The sequence below is a fragment of the Alligator sinensis genome, unplaced genomic scaffold (genome assembly GCF_000455745.1).
Source record: "Alligator sinensis unplaced genomic scaffold, ASM45574v1 scaffold145_1, whole genome shotgun sequence".
Taxonomy (NCBI): domain Eukaryota; kingdom Metazoa; phylum Chordata; order Crocodylia; family Alligatoridae; genus Alligator; species Alligator sinensis.
Window position 1 is genome coordinate 342,032 of NW_005842414.1, and position 23,802 is coordinate 365,833.

Genomic DNA, 23,802 nt, shown 5'->3' on the forward strand with positions numbered 1-23,802 from the left:
GTTAGGATGATGGGTGGCAGGGGGGTGCTGGGAGTGGATGGGTTCTTGGGGGCTGTGGGGAGTGGAGGGGGATGGGGAGCAGTGGAGGGGGGGCATATCCCAGTGGGGGACGTGGAAGGGCTCAAGTGGGGCCTGCCACATGCCTGCCCCCATCACCCGGCCCCTGCAGCGCCGGTGGCAGGAGGTAGCATGGCTGTGGATCTCCTGCAGGCACAGCAGTGTCGCAGTGCTGTGTGACCTGGGCTCCTACATGCCAAATGGACCTGGCCTAGCCCACTAGTGCATGGCCTTAGATGGGCCAGGCCGGGTCCATTCAGCATGTAGGATTCCAGGTCTCACAGTGCTGCGCCATTGCCCGCCTATGCCTGCAGCAGAGCCACAGCCACTGGGGCTGGGTGCGGGGGGCAGGTGTGTGGCAGGGCTGCAGGGTGCTGAGAGGGGGCGGGGAGGCGAGTCGCCAGAGCTGGCAGCTCATGGCAGGACCCGGCCCGGCCCAGCACCATGCAACTCACAAGTCCAGCTTTGCACCAGAGTGGATCACGCAGTTCCTGTGCAAAGGGAGGGGGGTGTTTTTTGTTGTAATTATGAAAGAACATGGATTTGGGGGTATTTTAAAAAATGGATTTGGGATGCTGCTGCAGGAGTTCAACTGGCACAAGAGGTAGTGTCCCCAGATACCAATTGGCTGGCCCCCAGATGCTCCTCTCTATTTGTATCCTTCAAGTATCATGGGCTCTAAGGCCCACCTGGCTAACTAATAGCCCCTACTGTGTGTGGCCAATGGGCAAAAGATACAAAGAATTCTTGGGACAAAAAAGGCAAAAAACAGGATATGAGTGTCATGTGGGTCAAAGGGTCAAAATGTGAAAATAAGTGCGCCTGAGGGGGACACTGACCAGAGCCCCCCGGGCCATGCCCACCGGTCCTCAAAGGCATCCAAGGAGCTGATGGATGCCGCCCACTGGTGCTCCGCCCAGAGACGTGCATGGACAAGTGAGAGGAAAGTGGCCCGGCAGTTTCTGGGCACCTTCCCAGCCAGAGCCTCCTTCCTGGTCAAATACAGGGCCCACTTAGCCAGGGCCAAGAGGAGGTTGACCACAAGGTCCCAGGCATGGTGGGGCCATGGATGGGGTAACCCATAACAAAAAGGTGGGGGGTGAAATTCAACCAGAACCTAAAGAGGAGACTCTGGAGGTGGAGGTGCTGCAGTCTGGTGCACTCGAGGGCCATGTACGCCAGGGTCTCCCTCTGCCTGCAGAAGAAGCAGGAGACCGGGGTGTCTGTGAAGCTCGCCACATACACGCCTGTGATGATGGCTCCATGGATGAGCCACCAGCTGAGGTCCCTAGTGGCTCGTGGGATCAGGGTGGAGTATAGACTTGGCCACTGGGGTGCTCCAGCCATGCCCTTGCTGAGCAGGTCCTGCCACTTGGTGTCTGGGTGGGATGCAAGGATGGCATGATGGGCAGTGCGGTGCATGAGCGTGTAGAGGTGACAGTGATGGATGGTGGAAAAGCGGACTGGTCTGGTGTCGTCCAGCCAGCTCAGGTGGTGAAGCAGGGAGTGCCATGAAGCTGTGTGAGGTGCCAGCCCCATGACAAATTCCAGGGCGGGGCAGGGACCGGTGCCATGCAGGATCTGATCAGTAAAGGCAAGGGTGTCAGGAGGTAGGGCAGATTTCACCTCCTGGACAAGATGGCAGGTTGCATGCATCATGAGTAGACCCATGCACCAGGCCAGCACAGAAGAGTCCACCCACTCCTGCCTATCATAGTCCAGGAGGTCTCCAATACCAGCCAGGATCAACCTCTGTCGCAACTGGGGCACCTCTGCCATTGGCACATCCAGCTGGGGGTTCCAGAGGAGGGGCTTGACGAGCAAGTTGACACCCTGGGCAACTGTTGCAGGGGACCTGGAGGTGGAGACCAGGCTCCAGGCCCGGAGGAGGTCCTGGTAGAAATCTGGCAGCCCTCACAGGTCCTGCAGGGAGAAGCCCTGCAGGCTGAAGAGCTTCCAGTCATAACAGAGCCCTCAGAAGTGGCAGAGGAAAGCACGCCCCAGGTGGCCCCATGCCACATGGCTGCCAATACCATATAGCAATCACTCAGGGCCTGAAGGCAGAATGCCAAGACCTGGCTGCGCAGGGAAACCAGGCCCTGGCCGCCCTCCTGCAAGGGGAGGCTCAGGACCTCTACAGTGACCCAGTGTTGTCCTGGCCAAAAAAACTCCAGCGCCCATCTCTGGAGTCCCGCCAGGACCTCAGGGGGCACAGACAGGGTGTGTAAGCGGTGCCAGAGCATAGACAGGACCAGCTGATTCGGCACCAGCACTCTCCCACACAGGGAGAGACATCACAGGAACCCTGGGCCCTGCCCATGCCCAGAGCCATTCCATCACCATTGCCTCCAGCTGGTGCCAGTTCTCTGGCAGAGAGGGGTCTGTGGGGGACAGGTAGACCCCCAAGTAGAACAGCAAGCCCACACCCCAATGGATCCCATGGAACATGGGTGGGTGTGAGCCCACCTGCCACCAATCACCAACTGCCAGGCCAAAGCTCTTGACTCAGTTGACCCAGGCAGAGGAGGCCGCTGAGGACAATGCCTGGCAGGCCTCCACCCATGCCAGGTCACCCGAGTCCTGGACCGTGAGAAGTACATCATCAGCATATGCTGACAGGACCAGCTGCACTGCCGGCTCCCAGAGCATCAACCCCACCACCTGCTTCCACAGGAGAATGAGGAAGGGCTCCAGGGCCAAGGCGTACAGCTGGTTTGACAGCAGGCAGCTTTGATGCACCCCTGTCCTGAATGGGATGGGTTCCGTCAGGGTCCCGTTGAGCTTGACCAAACATTCTGCAGAGGCGTACAGCACCTGGAGAGCCTGCATGAAGTGGGGCCCAAAGCCAAAGGCCTGCAGCATGCCTGTGAGGTACCCATGATCCACTCTGTCAAACGCCTTTTCCTGGTCCAGGGATAGGAAGGTGAAAGACAGGCCCTCCCAGTGCACTAGCTCCAGGAGGTCCCAAACCAGGTACAGGTTGTCAAAGATGGAACATCCGGGTACTGTGTATGTCTTGTTGGGATGGATCACATCCATCAGCACGGACCACAGGCGCAGCGAGATGGCCTTCACTACCACCTTGTAGTCTGTGCAGAGGAGGGACACAGGATGCCAATTCCTTAGGTCACAGGGATCTCTCTTCTTCAGTAGGAGGGTCAGCACAGCCCTCTGGCATGACAGGGGGAGCTCCCTACTTCGCTCGTATTCAGCCCAGACCTTGCTGCGGTCTGGGCTGAGGACATCCCAGAAAGCCCAGTAGAACTCCAAGGTCAGCCCATCAATGCCCAGAGCCTTGTTGCCAGGCAGAGGGCAGCTGAAAACTCAGCCAGAGTAAGAGGAGCTTCCAGCTGGTCCTGGTCACCCATGCTGACCTGCGGGAGTCCCTCCCACAGGGTCTGACAGGCCTCGGCACTGGTCGAATCCAGGAAGAAGAGCTCTTCATAGAAGGCCCGTGCATGCAGGCACATCTCGCCTAGATCCAGCACCCTCATCATGTCACCCACCAGAAAGCAGGCAATGTACTTCTTGGCCCCCCGCCTCCTCTCCAGGACACAGACCTCAGCTCCTGCTTCTTCTACCTCCTGAAGGAGCTGAATGCATGAGCGGACAAATGCACCATGGGCACGGTGGTTGTCCAGAGCACGAAGCTCTTCCCGCCTCTCCCAACACTCTCCACAGAGGGATGGGTTGGTTGGGTCGGTGGCCAGATGCCTCTCCAGCTCTAGCACTTCCCACTCGAGCTGCTCCTGGACCACCTCCCTCTGCCGGGTGTGCCCCTGAGTGTAACCGCAGCAAAAAAGCCAGATGAGCACCTTCCCCACATCCCACCATCTCCAAGCTGAGGGGAAAGCTGCCCGTTGCTCCTGCTAGGCCAGCCAGAACTCCCAGAAAGCTTCTCTGCAGCCCACATCCTCCATCAGGCTAGCATTAAAATGCCAGTAGGCTGACCCCGGACACCCAGGTCGCAGCGTGGCTTGGGCCCAGACAAGGTGGTGATCACTGAAAGGGGTCGGCTGGATGCCAGAGGAGTGGGCCCAGGCAAAGTGCGGCAAAGAGATATGAAGCTGGTCTAACCAGGAATGGCATGCCTGCTCCTCCCCCACCCTCACATAAGTGAAGGTCGGGGTTCAGTGGGATGACAGGCACACCAGACATCCACCAGGGAGTAGTCCATCAGGATTTCCCTGAAGACGCTCACGGCGGCCTGGTTCCTCTCTTTGCCTGACCAGTCTCATGCATCTAGTGTGACGTTAAAGTCCCCACCAAGGACCAGGCACTCACAAGGGTTGAGGGTGCTGATGTATGTGGCCGCCTGGCAGAAGAAATCCACCAACTCTGGGTCCTTTGCAGGGGCATACACGTTCAGAAGGTTCAGGACCAGCCCCCGCACCTGGACCCAGAGGTGCAGCAGGCAGCCCGACACCACCTCAATGTCCTGAAGGACCTCCAACTGCAGGCCTGGGGAGAACAGGGTGGCCACCGCAGATGAGGTGTCTGAGAGGTGACTAAAAAAGACCCTGCCTCCCCACTCCAGCAGCCAATTTGGTTCATCAGCTGGAGTCATCAGGGTCTCCTGCAAGAATACCATGGGGTACCCCGCTTTCTGAAGGAAGAAGAGCACCCAGAGACCTTTCCTGCAGCCATGCACATTGAGGGTCATGATCTTAAATGACCTCATGGCTGGGGCGGGGTGGAGTGGGCGGGGCAGCAGGGGCCTCACGCATCTCAATGCCCAGTGTGGGGCCCGCCAGTTTGCATAGCACCCTCCCATATGAATAGAGGGCATCTATGAAACTGCGGGCCCACCAACAGATCCGGGCATTGCAGCTTTTGGGCCTCTTTCCTTCCCCTGCCAGCACCCTCCCAGTAACAAGGACGCTTTCAAAATCTCCCCAGTGGTCCAAGGTTAGCTATACCTTGCTAGTGGACCAGTGGGTGTATTCACAGTCAAGAAATTCAAGTAGCTCATCCCTAGGGACCAGAGCTTGCTGGTTCTCGGGTGCCCTCCTCCTGGTCCTAGAGCTCAGAGTGCTCTTCCGGAACCATCTAAACCTCCCGGTCCACTAAGACCCCAGACTCTGGTTGGGATGGGAGAGCTCTGTAGCTCCCTGGGATGGGGATAGGGGTAAGGGTGGGGTGGGACTTCTTCACAAAATGGTGGGGTAGAGCTGGAGCCCTGGGGGTCTTTGCACGGTCCCCGACGAGATCAGCCCATTGATTAGGGGACTCTACCATGACCCACTTTGGTGTAGGACTATGGGGCAGGCTGCAGGTGAGATTTTCCTGGGAGTGGGAGGGAAGAGACCCACCAGGCACCTAGGTGGCTCTGGCATCTGCCTTGGGATCCTGGGAAAGGGGACCTCCTCCCTCAGAACTCACTGGGGTGAGCCCCAGGACCTCTGTATCCCCTAGATCAGAGGGAGGAGGTTCTGCTGCCAGGCCTTCCTTTTTCCAGTGGCAGATCGCCTCCCAGCATGATACAAGTGCCCCGGGGCACAGCACCTGAAGCACCACAGGTCCCCCAGTGTATAGAAAATCCTCACCAGGGCCCCCGATAAGGAACTACCAAGCACCCCTCAGCCTCTAGCTGTGCTTCTGCCACTAGCTGGATCATGACCTGGTGACAGAAAGAGCACACGTGGTGGAAGCCAGGGTCTCAGCACTCCAGTGACTGGGCCACCACCAGGGAGATACCTCTTTCCAAGGTTTGGAGCTGGAGGAGCAGGGCCCATTTGGGAATATAGGGAGAGCTGAAACTGAGGACCACCCTGGTCCCCAGCTCTTCTAGAGGCTCCAGGGGGACGTATTCACCTTCCACCACAAGCCCCCTCTCCACCGTCTGTTGTGCAGCAGCCTCCAAGGCAAGGAAAAAGACCCTCTTGCCATGGAAGTGGGAAGATGCCATGATCTTGGGCGCCCCCACTACCCAAGCCAGGGTCTGCACCCAGGTCTCAAAGTGCAAGTTCTCCCAGCTGGGCAGTTGGCACTTCACCCCATGCCTGCAGGTGAGTGCTAGAAAGGGGGCCCCGCTGCCCGAGCTAGAAGGGCCAGTGGTGGAGGGTCCAGGCCCCCCAGCTTTGGATCTCCCTGAAGCTGCCTGTGCATAGTTGCAGTTCCCCCCACAGGGGGCCATGTTGGTGGGGCCTGAGCTAGGGCCAGGGACAGGCTGAGTGGGTGTACTGGTTGGTGTAATGCACCTGGTCCCCTCAGGCGCTGATGGTCTAGGCTTCAGGGCAGGGCCCTTGCCCTTCCCACCCCCAGCTGTGGAGGAGGCTGAAGAGGAGCCCTTCCCACTGACCTTGCCCCCCCACGATGATGGGGGAGGGGGCTTGGGAACCCCTCCAGGCAGGTGACTCCCTGGCCCTGTTGGCTTTCTATCGGAGTCCCACCTGCCCCTGCAGCAGAGATTACAGGCTCCTCCACACCTGGAAGAGGTTGGTTGGACTGCCTCCGGGGTGGAGGCTCCAGGGACATGGCTGATGCCCCCCTTGGGGGCTTGGCTGAGATCCACCCCCATAGTGGGGGCTGCAGGAAACTCTGTGGGGCATCTTCTCCCCCTCCTCCAGAAGGTTCCTGCCCTGCCATTGTTTCACATGAGGGCAGGGAAGACAATAAAGAAAAACATACAAACACACAAGGGCTGGGGAAACTCGAGCTGGCTTACTCAGCCACACAACAAACACCAGGTCAGGGGGAGTGGACCACAGGACTTACCACACAAGGGCAAAAAACCCACAGGGAAGGCTGCTGACACAGGTGTAAAAGATGGCTGGAGCAGTGGAGGGGCTTTGTTTGTGGAAGATCTGTCCAGAAGCCACTCAGGCCAGTCACTCAGCAACAAAGCAGTAGGCAGGAAGACAAATCAGGATCAGATGCAGGGAGGTAGCTGTGGGGGAGGGTAGGAGCAGTCAGTGAGGAAGTGATCCAGTGCAGGTGTGGTGTCAGGTGGTGCAGCAGAGAATCTCCCTCTCCTGAGAGGGGGCAGCAGCAGTGATGGTAGAAGCCGTTCAGTTCAGCCACCCAGGGTGTGCTTCTGGTGAGAGTGGAGGTGAAGGTGGGGGTGGCCTACCAAGGCAGCTGGGGCAGGCAAAGTTTAGGCTCTTGCAGTGATGGTGGGGGAGGGCCCACAGGCAGTGCAGGCTCCCTCCCCAGGCTGTCCCCAGACTACGGCTTGGTGGCAGGCTGGGCAGCAGACCGGAACAGGGGTGCAGAAGCTGGGGTGCAGTGCTGGGGTGCAATGCAGTGCACATTAAGCTGTGCTAATGTGCAGTAGTGCATGTCATGTCACATTTTTTTACATGATGCATTAATGTGCAGTAAAATAGTCTACTGTGCATTAAAGCATATGTGTAGATGCACCCACTAAATCACAGTTCTTATGTCCTTATGGACACATTCCAAAGTTATAAGGAAGTCACAATCACCACACTGGTGATTGAGATTGTTTGCTTTCTGTTTTTTTAGTCTTTAAGGTACATTCAGTTCAAGTATTCAGGCTTTTTAAATCTATAACCAGAAAAAAACAGAAGTTTATCATATTTTAATTTATTTTTAAATGAAACCTGGCATTGTTACTTAGTGATGTGACTGCAGAGCTGAGATTTTAAGGACACACCAAATATTTTAAGAACTCACAATAACATTTCTGACAATGACACGTTAACCTAATAATCTTCTGTTCCCTTCACCCTCCACAAAAAGGAGCAGCAGCACAGTTGCTAAGGGCATGTCTACACATTCATTAATACACTTTTGGTACTGTGCATTAAATGTAATACCTCCATTTGAGGTAGTAGAAAAAGGTGCACTAGCCTATTTTAGTGTGCATTAGCAAAAGTGCACTTTTTGTGATACTTAAACGCACATTAAAATGGGCTAATGCATATTAAAGCACACATGTAGACATGCCCTTAAGCTCCAAATCAGGGTGTCAAACCTACAGCCTGCAGAAGCAGGTCATTCAGCCTTCAGAACTTCTCTTTGGCTAAACAACCTACTTCTGGACTCATCCCAAGAGGTTAAGAACACCCTTGCCCTTCACTGCCACCAAATTTGTGTTCATCGTGCAAAACAGACAGTGAGGCAGTGAGCAGTGGCAGCATTAAACCCCATGTACTTGCTGTACATGGGGTGGCCACAGTAAGAAACCCAATGGGCTGGATCCAAAGGTGGGTCATCTGCCTCACAAGAAGACCTGTATTCTGCATCCAGTCCACCAACTCATTTGAGTTTGATACCCTTGCTCTAAATTGAGGAGCTATTGAGTAGAAAGAGGGACCAGGATCTGCAAAAAGCCAATAGTGGCTGTATAACATATGGCCTTGAGGGGAGAACTGCCCCAAAGAGCTTTGACTGGCCTGTAAAGATGCCATGTCAGAGCTAGACAGTTGGACACCAGCGTGATTCCATGAAAAAGCTAGAAAGCATTTGGATCCCAGAAAAATTACAGAAGCCTCAGGGTTTCCAATGGATGCTTCCCATCCTAAGCAGTATTCTCATAAAGATGGTTATTGTGGTGGGGTTGGTCTGATACAGAACCAAAGGAACACTTCTTGGTACAGTACAATACAAAACTAGAATCCTTTTTTTTTTTAAAGGCTTGACCAATTGTCCTGGTATTCCTTTGCATGAAAGGCGTTATATCTCTGTAACATCATTACTCATATGTGAACTGACTGCACATTTATAATTCTCCAAACTACTGAATTTTATCTACAGCAACTGCAGCAATGCTCATTGTTCCCATTCTTCCTGAACTGACAAATCTCCTAGGGGCACCGTAAGAGAGAGCTCGCTAGAATAACTAACAAATGTGCCAAACATTACTATAGCAACTAAAGGAAAATAAAAGCTCAATATACCTCTAAAGCCATATTTCCTATTTTGTTTATCATTCTTACTTCATCTTTTTTGTAATTAAACTGTACTCCTTTGTAATCATAAAGCAGTGAACATATTAGAAGTAAGGATACATTACTTGAAGTGACTTAATTGTATTCTTTTCCCCTGAGACTCTCCTTGCATGTTCAATGAAACGCTGGCTCCCTTGCAGGACTTTCAATGTCAATACAGAAAATTAAACCTTTCTGGGCCAAAGTGAATTGGGAAGGAGAAGGAAGTAGCATGACAGAAAGTATAATACAAAATGTCTTTGAAAGTAAACTCGGTGATTTGTTTCAGAAGTTTTCACTTTTGTTTCTTACTGTAGCTCTTGTGCCCTTGCAAGTGAACTTGAATTCTGAATTTGCAGTTGATCTCTCTGATACACAAAAAGCTCAGAGCACTAGTGAGCATTTTTGTAGCTTCATTCCACAACAATGGAGGATTTTGCATGTTAATTTCTTAAGTATTATTTTTTTAAATGGTCTAGTGAGAAGGATGGGAATGAGAGGCAAGAGACTGCTGGAAGTGGTTTTCTTGAAACTGTTCAGAATCCCTCTTCCGGTCCTGTTCCTGGGATGGGAATGGGAGGGAGCGTTCACTGTTGAAGGGATGGAGTAGTAGTTAGCTCTTGCTCCCCTCCCTTCTCCAGGACAGTAAAGCAGAGTGAAAATGAGATTAGGCAGAGGTAGTTACTTTCAGCCAGTTCTCCTGCAAAAAAAATCCTCAGGGTCTCTCGGGCTTCATCTTACTATTTTACTAGTCCCGGTGCCTCTGCCTCTCTCTTTCCCCACCAAAAGTACAATGACTCACTCATTTACAGAGCCATCTTCTCTCACTGGTAGTTGTGGGTCTACTGGCTGCTTGAGTCCCACTGCCACTCCTCACAGACCAGGACCATATTTCTTCCCCAGCCACTCACAGAAGTTGTGATCTCCTTCACCAGCCCTAGCCCTGACACTGCACTAAACCAACCTTTCATTCCCACAGTCTTTCCTGCAATACCACAGGTCCATCAGTTTCCTCTGCTAGCTTGAGCTGGAAGCTGAACACCATGTTGGAGCCCACTGTAGACATAAACAGAGATGGTAGCTTTTTACTATACTTTCTGAGCTGCAATGTACCATGCAAATCTCTCAGTGATCCCACAAAGACATCATCAGCCTGTCCTTCTCCACAGAATTTCAGCATTGCTTGTCCCATTGTCTGCGAAGTCAGGTAATATTTTTAAATGGATGTCATGCCCCTTTTTAAATAGATGTCATGTTAGGTGTGTGATGAATCCACACAGTATAAGGCCTGGTTGCAGGTTCATGGGTAGTCATGCATAGATATTTTTCCCAAATTAGTTTTACTAATACAGTGTCTAGTGTTTCTTTATAGTTATGCTCAGTATCACCATTTTTCTATTTCTATGAACCATGGTTTGGGATATAAATATAATTTTGTAATGTGACTCATCAAGGGCATGATGGTTGTGTCAGAAATGTCATGGCTTTGCCGTGACATTTCTATTTCTATTCATGCTTTTGAGGCTGACGGCTGGCTTTCCCTGTATGCTTGGAGGTAGCTTCAGTGCTGACTGCCCATAGATTTTGGTGCATCTTGCAGCAGATGGTGCCAGTGGAGTGAGCCACGTGTCTGGGTAAGGGCATTTCTTTCAGGTACCAATGTTCATGTCTCAAAGACCTGTCCTTCATCCTAAAAACCCTTTCACCATTATTTCTCCCACATTCCAGTAACATAGCTTTCAATCCATGTGGTTAGTGCCTTGCAGGGGTTTCTTTGTCTCAGTGAAATCAGATGGGGTGCAACACGGAAACTATCTTTAGTGTACAAACCAAAAGGCAGAACTGAATGCTCTTCAAGCATCACAGCAGGCAGCAACAGGAGACAGACACAACGGGAATAGCCCCATCTACTGACAAGAGTGCACATCAGTACATAACATGGTTCCCCCAAAGGTAACATACTTCTTTAAGTACTTGGGCCAGATGGTGACTCACCTAGGACAACCCATTTCAGGGACTGAAGTTATCTCACTGGAGATGGCAGCAGGTTTGCTGCAGCTCTTTGGCAGATAGAGGAATTCAGGGGTCTAGAACAATAGCTGATGGACTCATAAGAACCAGTCCTGCTGGCAGAACGATGTCTTCTGGATCTGTACATGGGTACAACAAAAGTGGATCATGACAGATTTACCAATGCTGCTAGGACATTATGTTTTACAAGATAATCAATCTCTGCATCAGCCTTTGGACAGAGAGTGAATATAATACAATGAGGCTTCATTTGAATTGGTGCCACAGTCGGCTCCAACATAAATGAAACAGATGGGCCTTTGTATGCACCTAACCTTTCTTCAAAAACTGAAGTCTTTTAGATCTTCATTGGAATGGTGTCCCACAACGTTGTGCACTTCTGCTAAATTGATGCACAATGACTTCAACCGTTCTCCACCTAGCAAAGTTGTTTACTGTCCTATGGCAATTATGAGGCAGAGAACCCTTCGATTCTTTCAATAATGAATGTTGACATAGCATTCTCCTTTCAAGTGAACCGTTTGCTTCTTGTCATCGATAAAGCTTGCTTTGCATAGAACAAAAGGGGGATGATTTGGGGGCTATAGCAAATCACGTGTCACTTCTGAAATTAAGGAAAACTCAGATCCCGAGTCCACCTCCATGACACAGCACCTTCAAGCATCACTGTAATGTAGGTCTTCTTTTGGAGGGACAGTTTCCACACCAGTGGCAAACCCAGTAGTATGGACATCTGTGAGCATTCCACAGGCTGACATTTCATTCAGATCAGCAACAGTATTTGTCGCAGTCAGAGGCATACCCTGCTTGGTTGACTTCTTTCAGGACAGTTTGAACTTCTTACAACAAACATGTTAGAAGTGACACTTGCATTTGTAATGATGGTGTTCAGCATCACAGAAATAATGTGCTGTATTTGTGACTCTCACTACAGCTATAGCTATTCTCAGGAATGAAGAATTTATTTTTGGGGGGAACTGGTTGTGGTTTGGGAACTTTAGAGAATTCTTTGGATCGCATTTGGTGAGTATCAGTTGACATATTTTCGTGGACAATGCTTGAGTCTTCGTTGACTGAAGATTTGCAGCCTTATAAACAAGTGCTTCCTCTTGAGAAATGGTGAATATTAAGTTGTTTTTTTCATGAGAAGTCTGCATTGTAGGGCTTCATTTTGAACCCCATGCACAAAAGTTGACAGTTCTCAGAAAAACAACACAACTCAATTATGTGTGCTGCAATCTGGCACCTGATTGTGCTGGATGATGTAGAACCATTTGTGTCAGATACAGTTGGGATGAACTGAATTATTAGTAGTATGAGGATTTCATCATAGGACTTGTCACAGAGATATGAGTGTACAAACAATGTCAAAAGTCTGTGAGCCAATGACAGTCAGTAGTACTGCATGTTTCTCATTAGCTTCAGTGATCTGGTTGGCTTCCAGGCAGAAGACAAGCCAGCAGATGCAGGAGTTCCATGACCTGCCCATGTCACACTCATCCAGGTGTGAAGAGGAGCTTCCCTGAACACCCTGCGAGTAAGAATGCCCTGATCTGGGTTTCCCTGGTGATACAGGTCCCCTTCAGGATGAGACACTAGGAGCATCTTGCTCACTGGGATCCTGCCCTCATGGTCATTTGTGCGTTGTACAGGGATTTGTTTGTCCTAATGAGATCAGATAGGGAGCAACAGGGCAAACATTTTTATTGCCAAAAAAGGGGTTGGGGGAAAAGAGAGCAGTTCCAAGAGTGAGGGTGAGGAAGAGGAGGCAGCAGTCTTACTCATGTCAGGAACTGATCTGTCTATCCCAGCCGTTGTTCTTAAAGTGGCAGGAGCCAGAGACTGTTTTGAATGCTGCCAGGGCATAGACTCTGAGGGGTCAGGGCGATTCTGACACCCCTCCTAACTTTGCATCCAAAGTGGGTGCCTCTCTTGCTCACTACTAGTTATGCTCCTGCAAAAAAAAGTTTAACTGAATGCTAAAAAAAGTTTAACTGAATGCTCCTTGAGCAAATCAGCAGGTAGCAATGGGGGAGAAACACAAAACAGAATATGCCCGGTTACTGGCAGGAGTGTGCACAGGCATGTGCATACCCTCACACACACATACGCACAACACCCAGTATATAACAGTGCCACCTTCTGGAGATCTGGGTAATATATACAAAAATATCTCAGTTATGGTGCTTTTTGTACTGTGCTTTAGCCAAGAGGTGGAGCTCAACCAATGAATTTAACAGCATATTTGACTGGGCATTAACTGGATTCCTCAAATAGAAACTCTCTCTGGTTAGGTGAAAGATTCAGAACAGGCCCAGAGGGTATTTTCTCTCTCAATCTCAGTGTCACTCTCAGTGAGCTTCTGCCATACATAACCAAGTATAAAGCTCTGTTACCTTAAGCTACTGGGTCCCACTGCTCTCTGTCACCCCCACTTTAACCTGTTCCCTGTTTTAAATCACATTAACTCATTACTTACCACATTTCAGGGGACTGAGTGTCCAATGCCAGTTCCTTGGTTTCCCAGGCATTTTACAAATTAGAAATACATCCATCGAGTTCCAACAAAAAGCCACTATTAACTTTTCTGCTCTAAATACTTAAAGAGACACCTGTATAGTGCCCTTGAATGTATTTAACAGTTTTCTAGCCACATCTTTCTTCCTTTGTCTGCTCTACTGTGAATAGTTCCCTTCTTTAAATACAGCTCCATTTCATCTCAGTAAATGAAGTCCATGATCATGCAACACAGGAGTTATCCTTAAAACAATGAGAACTTGCATGTAGTGCTAAACAACACAGACATTGCATTGACAGTTTTCAGATGAGCAGAACCAATATGATGGCTTCCATGATTCTCATCTGGATCTCTTAATTTGCTGGCAGTTCCTGGTAGAGTCAAAATAGCCAGGTGAACCAACCTGTATAACAAAAAACAAAGTCTAGAAATCTTAGAATAAACTGACCTACATATTCATTCTTGGTTCTTGACACTAGATCTTAGCAGGGACAATCCAATGATGTAAGTTCCATGTGGATATTTCGAACAACAAAGACGTTTCCCTATTTTTGTGAAAATAAGGGGTTCTATAAAATATATTATTTCTAATAAATTTTACATTGTTTCTTGTTTTGGTTTGGTTTATTTGTTGGGGGGGGGGAGAATTTTGCCTTTATTTCAGGAGCTCCTTTAACAACTTTAATAACTCCATATTTTCATCACAAATTCAGCCACGGTCTTAGAGCTGGCCTGCCAATTTTCAAGCAGATAAGATTGTGTGGTTTTAAAAGAGTTTTTGATATGCATCTCAAAAAAATGCTCTTGCATATTTGCCAAGGCAGAACCTAGTTTATCTGTTTTGTTTTAATGTCAACCTTTTATCTGCAGAGTTGCTAATGTCTTTGCATAGTTAATAGTTGAATCTTTGAACAATGTGATTTATTCATTAGAATCAAAATCAGTAACCAAGACCTAAATTTATTATAGTTTGTGGGTGTTTCATTATTAATACTCACCTGACAATTTAGATGTACAAAATATGGAATGATTTTTACACTTTCACAAAATATAAGCTTGGTAATTAGAAATGGAATAAAAAAATACTGAGACACGCTGAATGTCCTTCAGAATTTTTTAATGTGGTTTTATGCATTATTATGCCAAAGCTAAGTCCCATAATACCAAAGATAATTGTACTATTACACAGGAAAATTCCACGCTTGCCTTCATACTCTAACAGCCCCTGAAGATTTGCATCAAACGCACGTGTCTAGCAGCCAAAAAAACACCGGTTTTCAGAAGCAAAAACTGAGGTGACATCTTCCTCCACCTCCCAGCAGAACCTAAATTTCCCACAGTGCTCTTCACTGCCACACGCTGATGTGCTGCCACCACCGCTGTGCCTTCTTCGTGCCAGAGCTGGAAATAAGGGGGAGAGAGGGAAGGTGAGGCAGCCCTCACTACATTTTGCTGCTCTCCCCCACTTAGGCAGCGCCTGAGGCTCACGCCTTGATCACCCATCCATCCTTATTTTACTGGGTCTTATATTAGACTTTCTATATGCAAAGAGCTGTGCCCACCAGGATTCTCATGGATTTCAGTGGGGCTGCACATTTCTATTTGCAATCCTTTTGTGGATTTATATTCACTTTTTCTTTTTTTCTCCCCATCCATCACATTAAAATATGGGATTTGCCTATGGCGCAAACCAGTAACATAAAAATACTTGCTGATGGGAATGCATGCAAACTTAGTCTTTTCATGCTCCTTGTTTCTGTACTATACTTCCCTGTATTTTTCCCTTCCTTTCCCTGTCTCCCCCCCACCATTTGGGATATAAGGACAGTGAAGACAAACATACTAGAAAGGAGGTGGGAAACCAGCATCCCAGAGAAGTGAGGGATGAAACCAGCAAAAGGTTTGAGAAGTCAAGGGCGGAGGTGTTTGTTTAATTTGAATGTACATATAATGAAAGGTCTTCCTTCCTTTAGCTCTAGCACCAGCACTGATGAGCTCTAAAAGAACTATCATTAAAGAATGGGTACTGAACAATTCACAAAGCAAAATAAATGGCAATGCTTACTCTTCTTAATTAAAACAAATCAGTCACAGCAACTTAATGTCAAGATTAATGCTTCACCAGGCAGGCAGATGTGATCTATTTAAACGGCTTAGCTTTTGCCAAAGAAATTCATTTGGTTCTGCCAGATTTCATAAAAGTCTTTGCTGCATCTGCCATCCTCACACTATGTCCTAGAGACTTTTTTTTTTCTTTTTCAAAACATTTTGTTCCAGCAAACATTACAGGATTCTGCAATGCTACAAATGAAATTCCCTTTATCCGTGACCCATAGTTAAAGGGCAACTGCAATTTAAGATTTCTCTACACAGTCCTGCCAGTGGGTTCAGCCATCATCTTTATTAAGAGCCATCTGCCCTACCAGCAAAGATTCAGTACTACTGTACAGTTCTAACGGCTATGGAAAGCACCCTAATGAAGGAAATATTCTGCATGTTATTGGGGTACAAACACAATGCACTCTCTTACCTGCATGTCCAGGCTCTTCTCACAAAGCTAATTTTATTTATTTCACAATTATGGATATAATTACCCTGGGTGCATCTACATGTGCAATTAGGGCAAAAAATAAACTCTGGGACAGTTTGTGCTGGAGTTTATTTCTCACGAGCACACTGTTTATATGTGTGTCCATGACTGGAACATGCTGAGCCATGGTGGAGCAGCCCCAGGCTGGCAACAGGGCTGAGGGGTCAGACCCAGGCTCCAGGTGGGGGTGTTGGGTGGCAGAGGGGCTGGCTGGGGCATGAGGGTGCTACACTGTGGGGCTAGCCAGCAGGCAGCCCCTACATTGTAGCACCCTTGTGCCTCAGCCAGCCCTGGTCACCATCTACACATGCATTACAGTGGCATAAATTACTTTGCCATAGGATATTATCTGTCCTGGACAGTACTACCTTATGGCAGAGTAAATTAATTTGCTGTACCCTAATGTGGGCACATGTGTAGATGGTGACGCTTTACTCCAGAGCTAATTGGTTAACTCCATAGTAAAGCGCATGCGTAGATAGACCCCCTAAGACATCATTCCTATATGAGGAAGAATTTCATTAGTAAAGCTCAAATGAAATGTTAGTGTCTGCTCTGGAATCTTAGTAGGGGTAAACTGAGATTCTGTGGAAGGCAACGGACAGGCAAGTGCACCAGGTGATCTTACAAAACTTTTGCATAGTCCTTTGTCAAAATTGTTTCATAGTTTCATAGTTTCATAGTTTCAGGGTCGGAAGGGACCTAATAGATCTTCTAGCCCGACCCCCCGCCAGGGCGGGAGAACAACCCAAAAAAAAAACAAAAAAAAAACCACTCACCCTAAAAACAAAAACGGGACTCAAATGAGTCCAGCCAGGTAAGTATCCAGCCTCTTCTTAAAGATCCCCAGGGTGGGGCCAGCACCACCTCCCTTGGAAGTTGGTGCCAGCTCCTAGCCGCCCTGACTGTGAAGTAGTTTTTTCGGATGTCCAATCTGTACCTCCTCTCCATCAACTTGTGCCCATTACTCCTTGTTATGCCAGCGGGGGCTAGGGGAAACAGCGTCTCCCCCAAACCCTTCTGGTTCCCCCTAGTGAGTTTATAGACGGTCACCAGGTCCCCCCTCAGCCTTCTCTTGTGGAGGCTGAATAGGTTCAAGTCCCGCAGTCTCTCACTGTAGGGTCTGCCCTGTTGTCCCCGGATCATGCGGGTGGCCCTCCTCTGGACCCTCTCCATGTTGTCCACATCCCTCCTGAAATGGGGCGCACAGAACTGGACACAATACTCCAGCTGCGGCCTGACCAGCATCGCATAGAGGGGGAGGAACACCTCCCTGGCTCTACTCGAGATGCACCTGTGGATGCACGACAAGGTCCGGTTAGCCCTGCCAACCATGACCTCGCATTGTCGGCCCATGTTCATCTTGGAGTCAATAATGACACCAAGATCCCTTTCCGCCTCCGTGCTCTCAAGTAGGGAGCTCCCCATCGTATAAGTGTGCTGCTGGTTCCTACTACCCAAGTGCAGCACCCTGCACTTGTCCGTATTGAAACGCATCCTGTTCCTGTCTGCCCACCCCTGTAACCTATCCAGATCCTTCTGCAATCTCTCTCTCCCTGCTAGCGTGCTCACCTCCCCCCAAATTTTGGTGTCATCAGCGAATTTAAACAGGTTGCTCTCCACCCCAACATCAAGATCGCTGATGAAGAAATTGAACAGCGCAGGCCCCAGGACCGAGCCCTGGGGGACTCCACTACCCACCTCCCCCCAAGGGCATATGATAGGAATAATTTAGGGGTTTTGTCTATTGTAACTGATACAGTGAGACTTGTAATATTGCTTTTTTGGTTTAAAAATTAAGATAGAAATTGGTCAAAATAATTGTTTCCTCTCCCTCCAAAATATCAACTTGTTGTCACTACCCCAATCTAAAATACATTTTGAGTAAAACAAAACACCTGTTTTTGGGCAGGGGGAAGATGGAGGTAATTTTATTGGTTTTTGTGTTTCCAATGCAGCGCAAAATATTGAAGAAAGCCCTTTCCAGGAAGTAGTCAAAATGTTTTACAAAGCATTTATATATTCTATTCCTCCTTTCCTTCATTGAATCTTCCTTAATTCTATGTATTTTATTGATACCCCAACTTCCCCTTTCTCTGTCACTTTTCTGAAATAACAAAGCTATCCATCTCATTTATAACTAAAATCTGGATATCATCTTCAGCTTAGCTCCCCCTATCTCATATCTCAACTCAGAATATGCCTAAATCTTGGCGATGATATGTATACAGCATTTCTAAGACTTAGATTTTCCTTCTCATCCACTAAGGTGAAGTGGGCCTGGATGTGAGATTTGCATTGCAGTTTGATTCCCTCATTTCTCTTCCTCCTCTTTATTCACAATCTGCATTTAAAATAATGCAAATAATGCATAATAAAATGTCCCTTTGACTCCATCTAAAATGCTGCTTCAGTAGTAATATTTCTTCCTCAAGTTGCTTGAATCACATCACACTTAAAACTTTTATGGATCCTTTAGAATCGTAGAGAAGTAGGAACCGAAGGAACCTCCATAGATCATCTAGTCCAGTGGCTACCAACCAGTGGATCTCGATCCACCGGTAGATCTCGGAGCCTCTTGAGATAGATCTTAGAGCCTCTTGGAGTTGATCTAAGGCTGGGGTGGGGGGGCTGAGTGCCTATGTTCATGCACTCATGTGCCCCAGCCCAGCAGGTCAGTCCATCCTTGGGCCCCGAGTATCGTTTCCTTAAGGAACGACCACTCCTCTTGGACGCTGAGTTCCTCTGCCCTCAAGGACCCCAGTTCCTCTCCCACTAATCTCCTCATCTCACTGAAGTTGGCCCTCCTGAAGTCTAGGGCCACCACCTTGCTGCGGGCCCTTGACACTCTATGCTGGATGGTGAATTCCAGCACGCGATGATCACTATTGCCCAGGTGGTCAAGAACCTGGAGGCCTCTTACCAGGTCGTCGCCTGCGGCCAGGACCAGGTCCAGCAGAGCATCTCCTCTGGTGGGACTGTGCACCTCCTGAATCAAGTGGAGGTCCTGCAACTCGGCCAAGAACCTCCTGGAGCGGTCCGTCCCGGCTGACTGCTCCTCCCAGCAGATGTCCGGGTAATTAAAATCGCCCATGACAACTACATCCCTTGCTTTTAGTGTCTCCGCAAGCTGGCCTGAAAATTCCCTGTCCAGCTCCTCCTCCTGATTGGGGGGTCTGTAATAGACCCCCACCATCAAATCCCTCTCGCCTTGCCCCCCCTGGATCTTGACCCAGAGCACTTCAGCTCGCCCTTCCCCTGACCCCATACTGCTGGCAGAGGATGTGTAGTGCTCCTTGACATAAAGTGCCACCCCCACCCCCTTTTCTGCCTTCTCTATCCCGCCTGTACAGCCTATAAAATTTTTGTAGACAAAAATTGTTGTCTAGGTATGCATTGTCTAGGTTCTAATAAGGCCTTTTCTAGTAGAATAATGAACAATTAAAAGCATTTTTCCTCATAGCAGCCCTGTGAGATAGGTAAGAATAATTATCCCCAACATGTAGATGGGAAATTGAAGCTTTTTAAAAGGTATTTCAGTGTACCTATAGATACGCAGTGAGGCTGTTCCGATGCTCTGCAATTACAGCACGTCAGAGCAGACTTGATTAATCGAATCTACTGGAGTGTGGTAATTACCATGCTCTAGCAGACTCCAGTGTCATGCGTATCAGCGTCCCTACAGTGAAAAATGGCAGTGGGACTGCTTTAACTAAAGAACAACATTTAGTTAGTGCCCCAGCCACCATTTTTCACCACAGGGACAGTGATACAAGTGATGCTATTAAGGTACCCCCTTCCCACCCTCCAACTCCCAGAGCACACGTATAAACACCCTCAGGGTCTAAAGTTGCAGAAAGTCACTTTGTCAAATTTTCACAATTGCCCAGGTTACTGCACCCCCTTTGAAGTCCCTAGGAATTAGCTGTCAAGGGGTGCATCTACATGAGACGCTATTGTGCAGTGGTTACTGTACATTTATTTAGTACTTGTATTAGCAAATATTAAATAAATGTGTCGTAACTGGAGTTACTGCACAGTAATGCCAGCAAATGTCTTTTAAGTGACGCTACTGTGCAGTAGCCCAATAATACTGCATAGTAGCTTATTAGCATTTTCCATGCTGTGACATGCTACTGCACAGTACTATTAGGCTACTGTGCAGTCAGTGTCTCATGTAGATGGGCCCAACGTGCTTTTGATGATTCTACTAGGTATCCAACTGCATGTACTAGTGCATAAATAAACAGACCTAAATGAACTGCCCATGATCACATAGGGACCTTGGATTATAGAATAACCCCTGGTCCCTCAAGTCCTGGATTTACAATCTAATCCAGGACCATCCTTTCTTTTTCTGTAGAGAGCATCTTCACTACAACAAATAATATCTTTAACAAGCAAGGATGCAGCTGCCATGGTGCTACTCCACAGGTATAGGCACAGTTCTGGTATCATTATGACAATATCACAGAAACCTCTGCAGAGCAGGTTTTCTTTCACAATATGCCTGTAAAAACGCCTTAGCTGTTTGAACTGAGACTGAGCTTTTTGTAGCTATCTAGAGGATATGGATGCCCAGTACCCATTAATCCCTTAAACTGCTTTAAAAATTTTAGTCTAGAATTTTTGTTGTTACTGCCATCAAAGCATCTGAATCATTGTTGGTAGCTATTGTTATACAGATATTAATTTTTCTAGGGCTTTTGTGCCTTACTACTTTGATCTTTTATGGCCATCTACGTAGAAAAAAGCCATGGGACATGTATCAAATTCAAGTAGAAGGGGGGAATATATTCTACAAATACCGAGACGCATAAAAATTTTAATGACCTCTTGGGTTTGGAATGTGATTGATAAAACAGAATGAAATGTCAAAGGATATTTACAAAAGGTTTTAATACATTTAAGTCTAAATAAATCCACTCTCACAGCTCTCAGCCAAAGGGATATACAGACACTAAGACATGCTCTAAGCTTCTGTTTTAAAATGGCATTGGATTATTTTTTACTAGAAATGTGACTCCTATGGGTTAGAGCTGTTAGGCTATGTAGTTTCCTCCATAGCAGTTAGACTAAGTAGGTTCCTCCAAAACATTGTCTCTATCATGCACCTACAAAAGAAATGACAGATAAGTATTGTTTTCATCACTTCTAAAAAGTCTTTTAATTCATCAACCAAACACTCTTGATGAGATACAAATCCCAGCTGAATAAGTACCTCATTATCATCCTAGCTTTCTAAAAGCTTCAGGTCAGAAGGTTGAATTGTATACTGATACATGGAATCAACACCAGTTGAAAGCCAATAAACACTGACCCATGTATCTAAGAAGAATTTGTCTCATTTTACACATGACTACACCTATACATAACAACCTGGACACACAGAATTTTTACCTAGTCTAGGTTATAATTATCACTATTGACTTTCCATAACATTCTTATCACAGGTACCCTTCTCTTGCTTCTAGTCCTAATATACTGCCCTACCTCTTTAACTCTGGTGATTAAGGGCTTGATGCAAAGGCCACTGAAATAAATTAGAAGCTTTCTATTGATCCTCCCATTGGGATCATGCCCCAGCTGTGACTCTTTTAGTGCAAGGAACTGCAGACTCAGTCTACTAGATCCCTTTGTCCATTTCATTCACCATTTTCAACCATGCCCCAATCAAGTATCTAGCTATTTAAGTTGTTGTTACAATGTTTGTATTTACACACTTAGAGTAAGTTAAAAGCACAAAGTTTTCTCTAAAGTTTACTTAATAGATCAAGAATATATAAAATGGCAGGTAGATAGGCAGCAATTGGAAAATGAGTGAAGAGCCTGAAAACAATATCTTAACTTTATTTTCCCTTGTTGCAATATAAACCCATTACTTCTTGTCCTCTCCCCTGTAGATGCAGAGCAGAATTAATCTGTCAGGGTTCAGAGTGATTAACGAATTCTCTCCTTGGGGACCCGCCTGCCACGCCTTGATTTGATGGAAAAATGAGAGAGTAAATTCCCCAACGAGATGTAGGTTAGTCAATCACCCCACACAGAAAATAAAAGTGAATTGGTTTATTGTGATGCTCCCCATGAATCTCTAGCTGCAGATAGATAACCAATCAGCCGACATCCATGCTCCCTCTTCATTCCCTTAGGCTCCCTGCCTGTAGGTTGGCTCCTTAATAACTTTCTTTTTTCCACTGGTTGGCCCAATGTCCCTCCTCCAGTAATCATCCTGACTGGTGACCTCTATGAAGGTAAGTAGCTCTTCTCTTCTCACCTCTTTATGAGTGGGATTCACCATGGTTATGTCCTCACCCACTGAACCTGACTAAGCATTTCTCCACTTGGCAGTTTCTCCACCATCTCTATTCTCTGTGCTGGCTTCCCTTGCCATTCCTCTGTCTCTTGTCGTGACCCAGGGGGCAATGAACTGCTCCCCTCCTAGTCCTTTTATTCATCACCAGTCACCAAGTCAATCGTGAAGTTCTAATAATTTCCAGGGGTGCTACCACCTCAGCTGCACCCTGTGAGGAATTGCCCTTGCCTTGTTTTTGACCCGTGTTCTTTTTACTGCTCATCTGCTGAGCCCCTTCAACCTCCCCTTAGGAACAGGGTTAATCTTCACCCTGTTACATGACCATTAAGTTAATAATGCTGGGTGCGCTCGACCCAGAAAAGATAGCTGGTGACCCCCAGTAAATACCGCCTCCCAATTTGACATTAAGCCATTGGTAACAACTCTTTCAATACCATTATCCAACCACTTAACACACTATCTCATCTAGACCATATTTCTTTAATTTAAAAGAATGTTGAGGGAGACAGTATCAATAAACTTACAAAAGTATGAGCATTCCTATAGTAAAACCATTCATGTGCTCTCAATGTTTCAGAACTCACCTGTTTCAGTGGGTACCAGGGGATGTATCCCATGCTTCACAGTGTACTGAAATGTTCCCAGGAATGTATAAACAATTGCTAGACAATGTTAGTCCTTTTCTGAGAATTAGAAGCAGGACACAGGAGGAATATCAAGAACAGAGTAATTTTGCCTGCATTGTATCCTCACTGTAATGTGTCAGGTTCCAGTCAGAGATAAAGTACAGTTCAGCTTTTAACCAGCTGAACAAGCAAGCACACATTTAAAATCCAAATGATCATGCAGTTTGTAGGATTTGTCGGTGGGGTAGAGTGTGGGCAATAATTCATATACAGTACACCCAGGCTCTTCAGTTTTAGACATATGTGCACATTTTAGTACAAAACAACTTCACAAAAAGATCCACCAGAGTCACATTTTCAGTCTGTGTGGTCTTTATGTACAGGCCTCCACAAGGTGTTTCCCAGGGAAAAAAAATGCAAGGACTGAAAGAGAGAGTAATAGAGGCACAAAGTTTGTGAAGCAGTGGCCTTTGTTGCTGTCATTTGTATATTTTGTCAACAAAATATGCTAAGAAAACACCTTATTTCTAGGGCTGTGCGAAGCTTCGGGTGGTGACTGATTTCGGAGGAGATTCGGCCTGATTCGGTGACCCAATCTCCAAATCTGAATCAAATCAGGAGACCAATTTAAAGGTCCAAATCAATTCAAAGCTCTCCAAATCTTCGGCAAAGATTCAGAGAGCTTTGATGATTCAGCAGGGAGCTGCAGCCACTCTGAGCTGGTAAGTACTAGTGGCAGGGGAGGGGGGGGGGGGCCACTGGGGGGGCGCGTG